The sequence below is a fragment of the Necator americanus genome, chromosome I (genome assembly GCF_031761385.1).
Source record: "Necator americanus strain Aroian chromosome I, whole genome shotgun sequence".
NCBI lineage: Eukaryota > Metazoa > Nematoda > Chromadorea > Rhabditida > Ancylostomatidae > Necator > Necator americanus.
Window position 1 is genome coordinate 2,409,154 of NC_087371.1, and position 12,696 is coordinate 2,421,849.

Here is a 12,696-nt window from a genome sequence, read left to right on the forward strand (position 1 = left end):
ATTGTCAAAATAGCTTTGTTTTTTTTTTCCAAAGGCGTGTACTTAATACAAAAACAAGCTGATGCAAGCCGTTTGCGCCAGTTCCGCTCCCCTAAGAAATTATTATTTGAGCGTAATTAACTGATTATTATTTAGAGGAAACATAGAGAACTGATAATTTATGGAAAGTTTGCAATAAGTTAAATTGAGGAAAATTAAGATTAAAAATATGTTGTTTAATTATTTTTTGAGCAAACTTTTGATCTCGATTTTTCTTTATTTAATTATCACAATTATTCTTTCCTTGGATTGGTTCCTACTTACAAAAGGAAGAGAAGGAAGTAAGAGTAAAAAAAAATAGAGACGGGGTTAAGGACCGTGAGCCGTCTTTGAGTTATTGATTATTTGATTTTTCTCAATGAATCACTACCTTTTCACAATTTTAATAAATTTGAAACATTTCAATGGTTTAGTCTAGATTGGAGGTACAAATGCTATAAAAATTGATTATTTTGACAATAATTGACATCCGTATTGTTAAATTTTTAGCTAAAACCTCCTACAAATTCTAACTATTCAAGGATTTTTTATTTTTTATTCTATTTTTATATTTTCTTTATATTTTATAAAATATAAAAAATAGTGAACACGTTCAAGCTATAATAGTGCAAAGCAAACGTAAAGGAGACTTTACAGTGTTCAGAAGTCATATTCATTTATTTATTTATATATTTATTTGTTTATTTATTTATTTAGTCATTGCACGTATACATATGGTTTGCCATGAAATTATTTTATAACTATATAAATGTACTCTAATTCCTTTATTTTTTTTTTGGAAATTTATCGTAAAAAAGTAGGATTGCCTAGGTTGAGAAAGAAAAGAAGAAAGTGCGAAGTTCTTTTTCATTCCAAATTTCCTACTTCCTCTCTCTCTCTTTTTTTCTCTTTCTCTTCCTTTCTCTTTCCCTCTCCCCTCTCATGTTCCTTATATAGAAAATATCCTAATAGATTGGTCCTCTCCAACTATTTCCTCCTCTTTCCCTCCACGTTCCCCGTTTTCCGCCTACCCTCTTTCCTTCCTTCGCACCCTCTCATTTCCTCTTTCTGTTTCCCCTTCTGATGTTCATTCCGAGAGAAAAAAAAGAAGCATCCAGTGCTACAGTAATCCTCACCGACGCGCCTCTATTGATTGCAAAGAAAAATCCTATCCTTCTTTGGATTCAGCTTTTTCTGAAATTAATGAAAATAGCACCAATACGTTAGTAAATTTCAGTCCATTCTAATCAGCACTAAGTACTAATTCCGAAAAACTGTGCCGCATTTTGCCAATGGTACCGCCCACCTTTCTTAAGTTTCCTTTTTTTTCTCTGTAGATAAAGTGAAAACTTACGCTTAATCTGTATCGCGCTGATTTCATCGTCCGGTATTCGATCGATATCCGATCGTTAATCACACTGATGTGGCAGGTGTTAAATTATCGTTTTTCGTCCGCAAATGTGAGTAAATGATAAAATATCCGCATCGTGTGGCTGGATTGATGAAATTTTCTCATATTTATGGAATAGTTATTATTTTAGAAGAGTTCTGCCGCTATAGATTGCTCCATATTTCCGTCACTTCGTTTGAATACGGTAAGAATAATGTACTGTAGAATCCCTCGGTCAAAAGACGTGCGGCAGACTTAGAAACTCTACCAACTGCTACAATTTAAAGGATTTCTACTCGTATAAGAAGTTGGCCTTCCGAACGCCGAGTTCGCTCCGGAAAACTCCAGAAATCGGAAACCTGCCACTCGATAATGGAAACGTGGAAGCGGGAAATCTAATTCTGGAAAATTCCAACTCTATTCCCTTACTTCAGCCATCTATGCTACATAAGTACTACATTGTGGTTTTGCATTAATAGACTACATGTTACTACTAAACTATCGAGCGAATAATTCTGAATGAATGTTCGAATGATCGGAGGTTCACGTCCTTCGAATAGGCGGGCATAATCTCGAAACTTTGGGGAAATCCAGGAATTATTCGAACAATCAAATCTGAAAATTCGAATATGACGATGCAAAATCGATTCTTCTGCTCCCCAACCTATCCTTTAAACCTTCTAGGACAACGAAATTAGGTGTTTTTAGCGGATAACAGGTCCTAGAACGAAAAAACGGAAGTAGGTGCCAAGTAGACGTTGAGTATTGGAAATCGAAACCAACAATACTCATCCCAAAACAAATTCGGGAACAAGGTTTTCGGGAAATTACCCTGAATCCATAGGTTTTATCATGAAAAACGCTGATTCCTCAAGAGGAGAGTATTAAAGCTCATCCTTATACTACACTAACTATCCTATCCTACCGTACCATACAGTCTACAGTACTGTAAAGTTTAACGGTTCCTTATTTGGCGCTCTCCATACATCTACATACGTCATCGTCATCGTGTACGGTTCAAGAAGGAATGCGATGCATCTGTCTTTGTGTGCCACCGCGTAACACCGAGGTCATCGTCCTCACTGATCCCCCCCTCCCCACCCCCACCCTCCCGTACACCCGTACAAAACACCCCATCCACACATCTGTCCGGTAATATCCACGGGGTAATACGTACCGGGTTCAGTTCAAAGTAGACATTTTTCAAATCAATCAGGATACTTTTTTTCGAGGAGCGAAAAAGGATTGAGAACAGCATGGATTGGTTGATTTCAAAAGAAAAATCCACTGATTGATCGGACAAGTTTCTGGAATGATTTGAAAAAATCTCCTGCTTGATTCGAAAAGAGGCCTGGTTCATCTTATCGGTGACTTATGTGAAGCAAATGGCATTACAGATTGCAGAGTCCTCGGATTGCGTCAATCTCGACGCACGACGTTCGGCGAATACGTTGCCATTTTCCATCCAAGAATATCTATGACAATATAGTAATATGATATATGAATAAAAAAGGTATAAATAGCATGATGTATGATAATAATAGTTATTTTAATTATTTCGGGAAGGAGAGGTCAGAAATTTTTGTATCTTTTCAACTCTTTTTTCGATCCATTACGTATAGTTCATGTGGCTGTCATAGTTCATATGGCTGGTCTTTCCAGAAAAAAATTTCGGGAGTAAAAAATCGGAGAGAAATTTCTTGTCCGACTTCGACACAGCGTTTTTCTTCCTTTTTTGATGAAGCTTTGATAAATGAGAATTAATAAAGAAAAATAAAAAAAAAATAAAAAAAAATCAGCGACGAGTTGCCTTCAGGACAAAATTTAAGCAAAATCAAATCATCTTCTTGTCCGGACTTTTTTTTGAAGAATGCTTAGTTCAATGCGAAATTCCTAAATACTAGTGGTCAACAGTGGAATGAGTTCGTAATTTGTAGGAAACCAATTATCGATCGTTTATTGATTTTCGGCAAGCATAATTTCGTAGGAGAATGTGGAAGATTTTTTCGTGAGGCTCAGTAAGAATCAACTTTTTCCTCTCTCTCTGAACGTTTGATGATCGACATGCGCTGTTTATCGGATATGTAGATGCTTATTATTTTTTTTGGAATCGCGTAAAAATAAAATATACAAAAGTACAAAAAATAATTTCAAAGAAAAAACGAAAATTCTGCTTCCCCATTTAGGTCATGTTTTTGTTTATGTTTACCAGTGAAATATGTAAAATTTGTTAAGATCTGAATGATATAGTAATAGTGGTGCTGGAAAACAAAGTCCTTTTCATCTGTCTCAATTTTTTTAAGAATCAAAAACCATCTTCATTCTACACATCCAGAATCCTCGAATAGTAGAGGATCATCGGTTAAAAAAATCCCATTGTATGCTCATATGCTGTGGAGAAATATTAAGAAATAATAAACATAGACATAAAATAAAAAATGAATTTAAAAAATGAATAAAAATAGAAACAAAATATAATTATACATTAATGTAACAAATAATGTGAATATATAAGTGTAATAAATATAATATATAATATGTAATATGAATAGTAAATAAAAGTAATTGGAATAAAATGAATAATAGATATAATACATAATATAAATAATAAGAACTGTGATACCAAACAAATAAATAAGAACTGTGTGGATTTATTTTAATTCGACGGGAAAACGAACGGTTTTTCCGGTTTCTCCAGTGGTATAAATAGTAATTCAGGGGATCCCTGGACCCAGAAGATCTACGCCCCGAGTTTTATGGGTTCCACCTCCGAGAAGCGGGAAAGGTCAAAGGGTCAACCCAATGATAACCTACGGATGGTGTCAGGATTGTGTCCTATGCAGCCGCATGAATAGCAGATATGTGTATACATGCATGGTATGACCATTAAAGCAGCATCGCCGCCCTCGACCCGCCCACATGCGCTACGCGGTGAACTACGCGAGACTACGTAAACGTAGCGTCACGTCGTCGCAAAAAACGATGTTTTTATAGCCGTATCGCACATCGTTTCAAAACATTGGCGCGCACTGGTTCCAGCAAATAAACACAATAAAGAAAAAAAGAAAAAGAGAGTTAGTATAGATTCATAGTAGATTTTTAACAACTTAAAAAAAAACATTTCCTACATTTTGGATACGTGGCGTCGATGTTATTAAAACAGTTGGAAGAGTTTTGCTTAATTTATCCCTAGTTTATAAATCAAAAAAACCTTAGTGATTGGTTTTGGCGCCGTGAGACACCGGTGCCGCACGTTGCGAATTTCGTTCAGGTTCGCATGATCCTCGCATGAGACACCGGTGGGTCACCGGCTCTAAAAATGCACCAAGATAAATTAGTGCTTCTCGAACTTCCCCGGATTCAGAATATAGCCGTTTATTAAGATTTCCGAGATAGTTGTGTTAAGTTACGACCCCACTCACTGCTTTTCTTTTCAAAAAAAAAAAACTCGCGAAGATCCCGTACCTGGCAGGAAATTTTTGTAATATTAAAAACTATAGTATGAATGATAATCCAGAAAATTTTTTGCTATAGTAAAGCTACCACTCAAACACCTTAATAAGGTAAAACTTTATAAAACAGTATAAATAAAAACAACGCGACGAAATAAAAAAAAACCATAAAACAGACAGTAATTCTGCATGCTTTCTCTTCCGCTGTTTGCAAAATTTTTGGGAAGTTTTTTTTTTCTCTGGGAAAAACGTTTACACGCGACATTTTTTTCGCGTTGCAGTTATCTTCAGAAAAAAAAAGACTCCATTTCATAATTTTTGCATAGCAAGCTGTGTCTCTATAAACACCGCTACTTTCTTGTTGAAAGGGATAAATATCATCTATGCAGTTCCTATAGGATTACCAGAAATTCTTTCCGAGGAGGGTCCGGAACGGAACAATGGTGTGATCTCTGAAAAGCAATGTATGTAATTAAATATGAATTAAATCTTAGAGAAAAACAGTTAAGTAAACGAAAACGAAAAAATTCGAAGATTTACATACCAAGCCACGAAATCCTCGACATTCTTTTTGATCTACTTCTCCTCTGGGATTTAGCACTGGAAGCTTGAAACTATTTTTTCTCTTATGTGCTGCTCTTGTGTTGTTGTTCCATGGTCGTGCTCTTTTTTTTTCCTCACTTCTTTCGTTTCTCAATTCTCTGCTCCATTCCCTCTGTTCACACCAAAAAAAAAAAACCGACAAGCGCTGACATAAAAACCAACGAAACCATGTTACTTGCGTAACGATTTAACGATCCATCATGGTCCTGAACGGAATTAGCTCGAGTTACAGCTCGTGGGTATAGATGAACTTTAGAGAATTTTGCCTTTACGCTTAATTTTGGAATTCTAACGTCGCAAAACTTTTCAGTCTGTATATTTCGGAAGAAGTAGATACTGTTTTGTCAAAGAAACCCATGTATATTTATGTCTCAATGAAAAATACATAATTTTTGTTGCCTTAGTTTAAAATAAAGCGGAATCTTTTTTTCTTACTCTTCTCAGTTTTTGGGTACACATATGTGGATAAACTTTAGAGAATTTTATCTTTACGCTTAGTTTTGGAATTTTAGCATCGCAAAGGTTTTCGATCTATGTTTTGTTTCTATCTGATGTATGTTTTGGAACAAATCGATTTTATTTTGCCGAAAAAAACATCTATATTGTAGTTTCAGTGAAAAATACACAATTTTCGCTGCCTTAGTTTAAAATAAAACAAAATCTCTTCTTTTCTTAGCTAGTCAGCTACTTTTTTTACCCCTCTCCCTCGTCTTCTCCCTACTCCTCCCAAAAAAGGAATAAAGACCTCAGGGCTACATCCAAAATCCTCAAATAGTAGAAGATCATCGATTAAAAAAATCCCATTGTATCATTGTTGCTGTGGAGAAATATTAAGAAATAATAAACGTATGAATAAAATAAATAAGCATACTGTAAGTAAATAAGTAGTTCTAAATAAATGAATCTCCTATTTTGCACTCCCGGCTCAGGCTACCGCTCCTTTTGGTCGATACCGCCATAAAAACGCCGAAAATGCAGCAGAATAAACACCACCGCTGCCGATTACATGCCTAGTGGAACCTCCAGTTTTCGGGAAAAAAAAAATTCAACTTCCCTTAATCCACTACTAGTATGAGGTTATTATTTGAGGAAGTAGTTCTACTCGAGTCATTCAAAATGTAAACTCTTCTGGGATCGACGCCTTCCGTCGATTCGCTACCCTTGCAAAGTTTTTGAACGTTTTCCAAGGTGATCACTGATCATTTTCGGGATTATCTTATGGATTCCTCCGAGGAAAAAGCGCTTGGTTGAGATTACTGCGCTAGCACAAAGGCTAACAAGTGGATTTTAATTAAATCTGTTAATAAATGAATTTTAATTAAAAGGAAAAGGAACCATTTTTCTTGAACAAAAGCCACATTATAGTTGGGTCAAAACGACATGAATCCCTGGACCGTTGTGGCGCCGGAAGGGGGGGGGGGAGAAAGGGGGGGGAAAGGGGGGGGGCCATGGGGAACAGAGAGGTGTGTGGCGGTTTCTTCGATCCTTACACATCCCAACCGCTACGTCCAAATTTTTTTACCCGCCTTTACACTATTTTGCATCACGCTTGACATTTGCGGTGCAATTACACCAATAACGCTGTCAACATACGGCAAGAACCAGGAAATGCTGTTGTTCGAAAAAAAAAAAACGAACGGGAGTGTTGAGGACTTATTCAGTGCCTGAAATGTGATTGAAAATAACATATTTTTGTATTAAAGCAGGAGAAAATGTTAAATAAATGCAATGCTGGATTTTTTTCGAGATCTCAATGAGAAAAATTACAAAAACTAGGCTATTTTTAAGGATTCTGGATCTGATCCAATTTCTACTGTTCTATTCTTCTTCTTTTTTGGTAATTGTCTGAAAAGAAGGTAATGAATGCGTGTTTGATACAGTATGCTGTCTTTTTTAAAGGCCATCACCATAGTTTCAAATAAATGATTCATTAGGAACGTTCTCGAACCTTTTCCTATCCTGGATTTTCAAAAGAGCAAAGCATTGGCGGTCGATGTGAATTAGTTAGGGCACATTTCCACTGAATTTCACCTATTTTTCAAATTTTCTGCAATTTTTTCCCTACATTTTCCTCGTTGTTAACTTTTTCGACTCTGGATTTCTTTTGGATCTTTTTTCCACGGGAAATTTATGCCATCCTCATCTATTAGTTCACTCTATTCCCTTAAAAGAAGGAAAAACGGGAAGAAATCCCATTCTACCTAGAAAGTTGAACTCTGAATACTTAAAATTAATGGAAAATCTTTGGTAGTTTAATTTTTACTATCAATATTTGCAGCCTTTATATTTTCCTAAACTATTCGCTCGTTTTCAATCTTTTCTTCGCCAATAATGACGTCATTTCAATTTTGATCCTTTTTTTATGGCCTTGAGCTATAGCTAGCTAAACATATTTTGCCCTTTCTTTACTCTACCTCTTTAAAACCTCAAAAAACTGCCAGGGAACCATAAAGTCTGTAGAGTATCGAATTTTTGGTGTGTTCTCCTGGATAAATTTCCAGAGTGGAGAAAAACCTTTTGAGGAGAAAATATGAAAACATTTAGAAATTTGCAGAAAAAAAAGGAACATTTGGGACATTTTACGAGCAAAAACTTCATAAATTGTGCTATTGATTGTGAATTGTTTTTTCTTTTCGTCTGAAGTGAACCATGGGCGTTTTTTTCACTCTTAGTTATCACTTACAGTGTAAGAATCCACTTGAAGCTGAAGGTTATTGAGAAAATTTCTGATATTTTCAGGAGATTACTGAAAATATGGAACAAGTTTGACTTTACTATCGGAGGATTTTATCGATTTGCTGCGATTTTGAGAAGTTTTTATCAGATATTATTATAATAGGAACTTTTTTTACTTTGCTTTTTTATCAAATATTATTATAATAACAATAGGATTTTATCGATTTACTGTGATTATGAGAACTTTTTTTAATCAAGTTTTCGCTTGTAGTAGCATTTAGTATAATTAACATCATAATTAACAAATTAATCATAATTAACATCATAATTAGTATACAATATATATTAGTACAATTAATAAATTTTTACAGAAAAGAGCACTTTATCTACTCTCCCTAGCACTGATGATTTTTAATAATGATTGGAAAATAACTAAATTGAATAATTTTCTTCGAGAGCATCTTTATAGCAGATACAAAAAAGAAAGTTCGAATAAAATCCATGGATTTATGAACTTTCGCCTAATTTTATTTCTTACAGCGAAAATCAATGAACCAAGGTATTTTCTTATTTCCTATTTTTTATTTCTTATTTTTCTTATTTTCTTATTTTAGAATGAGAAATCAGGTTCAAAATAGCACCATAATTTCCCAATTTTGTAGCTAATCCTCATCCCATGAGCCTTTCGATCTCCGTATTAACCCAATTTTTTCAGTTATCATTGAAATAAATAATAATATGTCGTTAATAGAGAAAACATGGCGATTTTTTTTCGAGAAAGGATTAATTTTTCTTAAAGTATAATCTTGTATAAGTTAACGTTGATTTGCTTAAACACTGGTTTTTTGTTTTTGATTTTAAATCAATTATTGATCTCTTTAAAATAAAATATGTTCGCTTCAGAACAAGACAATATGTGACAGAAATTGCTTCGCAGCCTAATATAGACGTAATTTCCTTCTCACCGCTTGCGAAAAAAGAAAAAAAAACTAAATAAAATCTAGAAGCTTCAAAAAAAAAATAAAATAGAACCTAGAACACAGTACAGAACCAGTAATACATGGTACTATGTGCACTCGCACATCCAAAAATCAGTTTCATTCATGAAATTTTTGTTAGAACTGTTGGTTTCACTCTCGACGAAAAAAATCGATAAAGGAAAAATAATATATACAAATAAATAACATGAAGTCTATGTGTATCTTAAAAAGCAAATGAGACCTTCGAGGATCACGTTCACATCGAATCGAACGAGAAAAACGTGAAACATCGCTGAACTCGTTGTTCTTCGTGGGAATATTTGGGTTCCTGTAAATAAGCTCTGTCCGTTCCCGTCGAGAAGCCATCGAGGCGATCGAAGGGAATTTTCCCGGCAGGATTTTTCTGGATTTTCTGGTAGTGGTTTGAGGGAAAAAAAATAGAAGGCTCTTTGAAAATTCGATAGAGATGTAGTTTTTATATAGTTATATCACCTTTTTCTTTATTTTATAAGAAAATTCTTTGCAGAATGTGATGAGAAACAAGGTAGGGACAAATCCTATGCAGAATTCTGAATTCTCTTCGAAAATTCCTGAATAATTTCGATCCACGCTCAGTGGGTGGAGTGCGAAGAACCTTTTTGAGCCTCACATGGTCCTTTTGGTTCATAAAAAGTCCTGAATTTCTTCTTGAGGAAAAATGAAAGTCTTCAAAGACATTCTACTGCAAGGATTTTTTCTAAAATATATCTTTGAGACGTCAAGAAGATCAAGAATCAAAAAAATATCAAGAAAATATACATGAGACGACACCGAAAATCTTAAATTTTGTTAAATCTAAGTAATAAGATTTAAAAAATAATTCTCTATATTTTCTAGCGCTCTGATATCTTTTCATTCGTATCTCTACCTCTTTCTTTTCGTGATTATTGCGACACCATCGTTGACATTACATAAAACTAGCGAGAACCAGTTTTTTGGGGGCACTCAAACCTGCTCGGAACCTCTGGTGTTGAACGAGTCGTTGACTTTAACGCATTCTCGTAACATTGCTAACAGCGGTCAACGGGAATTGTCGAAGAATTGGGGTTCGAGAATCGTCGCAAACTCGCAACGCCCTCCCCCTCCGCCCTCGGGCACCAAAAGAGCCGTGGTACCCATCTCCGCAAAGTTGCACCCATAAAGAGTGGAGAACCTGAGCCTCAGTGTTTTTTTTTTCTTGGGAAAAATCTTTATAAAAAAAAGTTTATTCCTATCCATAGGACTTTGAACTTTATTTCCTCAGATACAGTACTCTTATTTAGTAGTAGAGTACCATTAATTAATAGACTTAGATTCCTGAAAAGTTCTGGTGTTTTTTTTTGAAAAGTTCCCATGAAAAATTCCATTCGGATCCATAGGACTTTAATTATTTGCTCAGTTACAGGACTATTAATTAGTTGTAACCTAGTACTAATTTATAGATTAAAACTAAATTAAATAATTAATAAATCAATAGATGATACTAATATTAATAGATTAATAGTAGACCTAGACTATTAATTAATTTTTTTTTCGGCCTACCCGGAAAATTTCGAAAATTCGGCCAAAAAAAAATTAAACGAACAAATTGTCTGAATTTAATGAAACGTTCCATATCCTAGACGAAATTTTTCTTCTCGACATCTAACCCCCACCAAGATTCTATACTGAAGAACATTTTTCACTTATTATTCTTATTTTCACTTTTTTCCCCAATCTTTTGATTTATTCTTGTATTTGAAAACCGCGCAAATTCAATTAATTTTACGTAAAACCACAGATTTAAAACATTCATCAATTCAAAAATACAATCTGTTGTGCGGTGCGTGCGATTGCGTTGGCGGTTGCGTTCGACAACGCTGTGGGACCCGCTCTAAGTTGCGAGACCTGACGGCTGCTAATTGGGGTCCCATAGCGAGCGCAACTGTCCACGCAATTGCAACATGCGTAAAGTCGTTTTGACCCGACTCGGGCGGAACAGAGAAGGTTACGTGGAGGAGGTGTTGTACAAAGGAGAATGATTTGCTCTCTTACCTTAGTAGCAGCTGGATCCTTGGGTCCCATTTGTACTGCGCATCGGCAGTTTCACATTTTCCAAAATCGTCGACGGATCTCAGTACACTCGTGTTGCTGGGACCCGTCGACGATTTTTTTGGCTGAATTTTTCTACTTACCCTCATGAACAGAAATATTGAAGAAACTAAAATAAAAATAAGGGCTATATAGAAATATTTGTTAGGTATTGGTAAGGATGATTGTAAGTAGGGAATGCAGTTTTCACCTAGAATCATACTCGTATAGGCTCCGGCACTTATGTCCACCCAGAGTGCCGCGACGCGTGCCCATGCGTGGCGGAGACTGGGGAGGGTGCCACGTGGAGGTGAGGTGGGCCGCCACGGACATGTTCACGTCGTGCACGCAAAAATAATCAATAGCAGATTATGTTGGAGCCGATCCCCGACGAAATGCACTCGAACGAGAGGGAAACCCCTGCGAATCCGGATCAGATCACCTCTCACTCACCTGTATACTTTGTTCCACTAATAGGAGTAGTTAGGCTCTTAAAAGAGGTGTGACCGCCGCTAGAATCAAGTTGTTGTTTGGCTGGTTACAACGCGTAAAGCGTGTTTTCTCGTGCGAAAAAAAAACATACAAATCACGTGTTTCGTTCCGGGACCACATATGTATGTCAGCAGTTCGTTCTTCCCCGCTGATACGTATGTACACACTATTCGTAAAGGTGATAAGGATGTTTTGAGAGACTGGGGAGGGGAGCGGTGTGACATCGTGCCGTGTATGGATGGATGTTCAACTTCCACGGAATCATTGACTTGGGGGAAGGTGAATGTTAGAATTTAGAACATGACATCTCCTTATTTGTTGGTCTCATCCGGAAAAAGACAGAGCATCTTTGAAAATTTTCTTGTTGAACTAGTTGAAGGAACCACTCCTAGCACTATGTCAGTGCTGTTGGAACTATTTGTCCAATTTCGAAGCTATGGTACCTACTTTTTGCATGGCCACGCCTTTTTTTTCCTGACCGCAGCGCACCTTTCCGGCACCGTTCTCACGGAAGAAATTCGGATACGAACATTCATTGATTTCAATTTCAGATACTTGGTTGGTCTCGTTAAATTTCAAATGCCAGTTAGTCTTATGCATCAACTGAGGTTTTCTCTGAATTTTTGTAAATTTTATTCAAAAATAAACACAGTCAGGGCATGAAATAAGAGCTAGAACGAAAGAACCCCACTAGAATTGTGAATTGTGTAATTTCACGTCACAGTACCACACGCTGCCGCACGCTAAACTGAGAGCCGCAATCGAAGTGGGCGGGTGACGTTGCAACTTTATGCGCAGAATGCACAAATCCTTTCGTTTTTGTAAAGAACGAGCGAATTTTTGTTTTCTTTGCATGACTTTCAGGATTCTAGTAAATAGCACGGCGATAGTTTAGTTTTGTAATTTATGGATCTTGAATCAGGCACAGGTAGTTTGTCTAAAATTCCTACACATTACAAAAAATTTCTGCTTAAAGAAGTAAAAGCACCATTTGTTC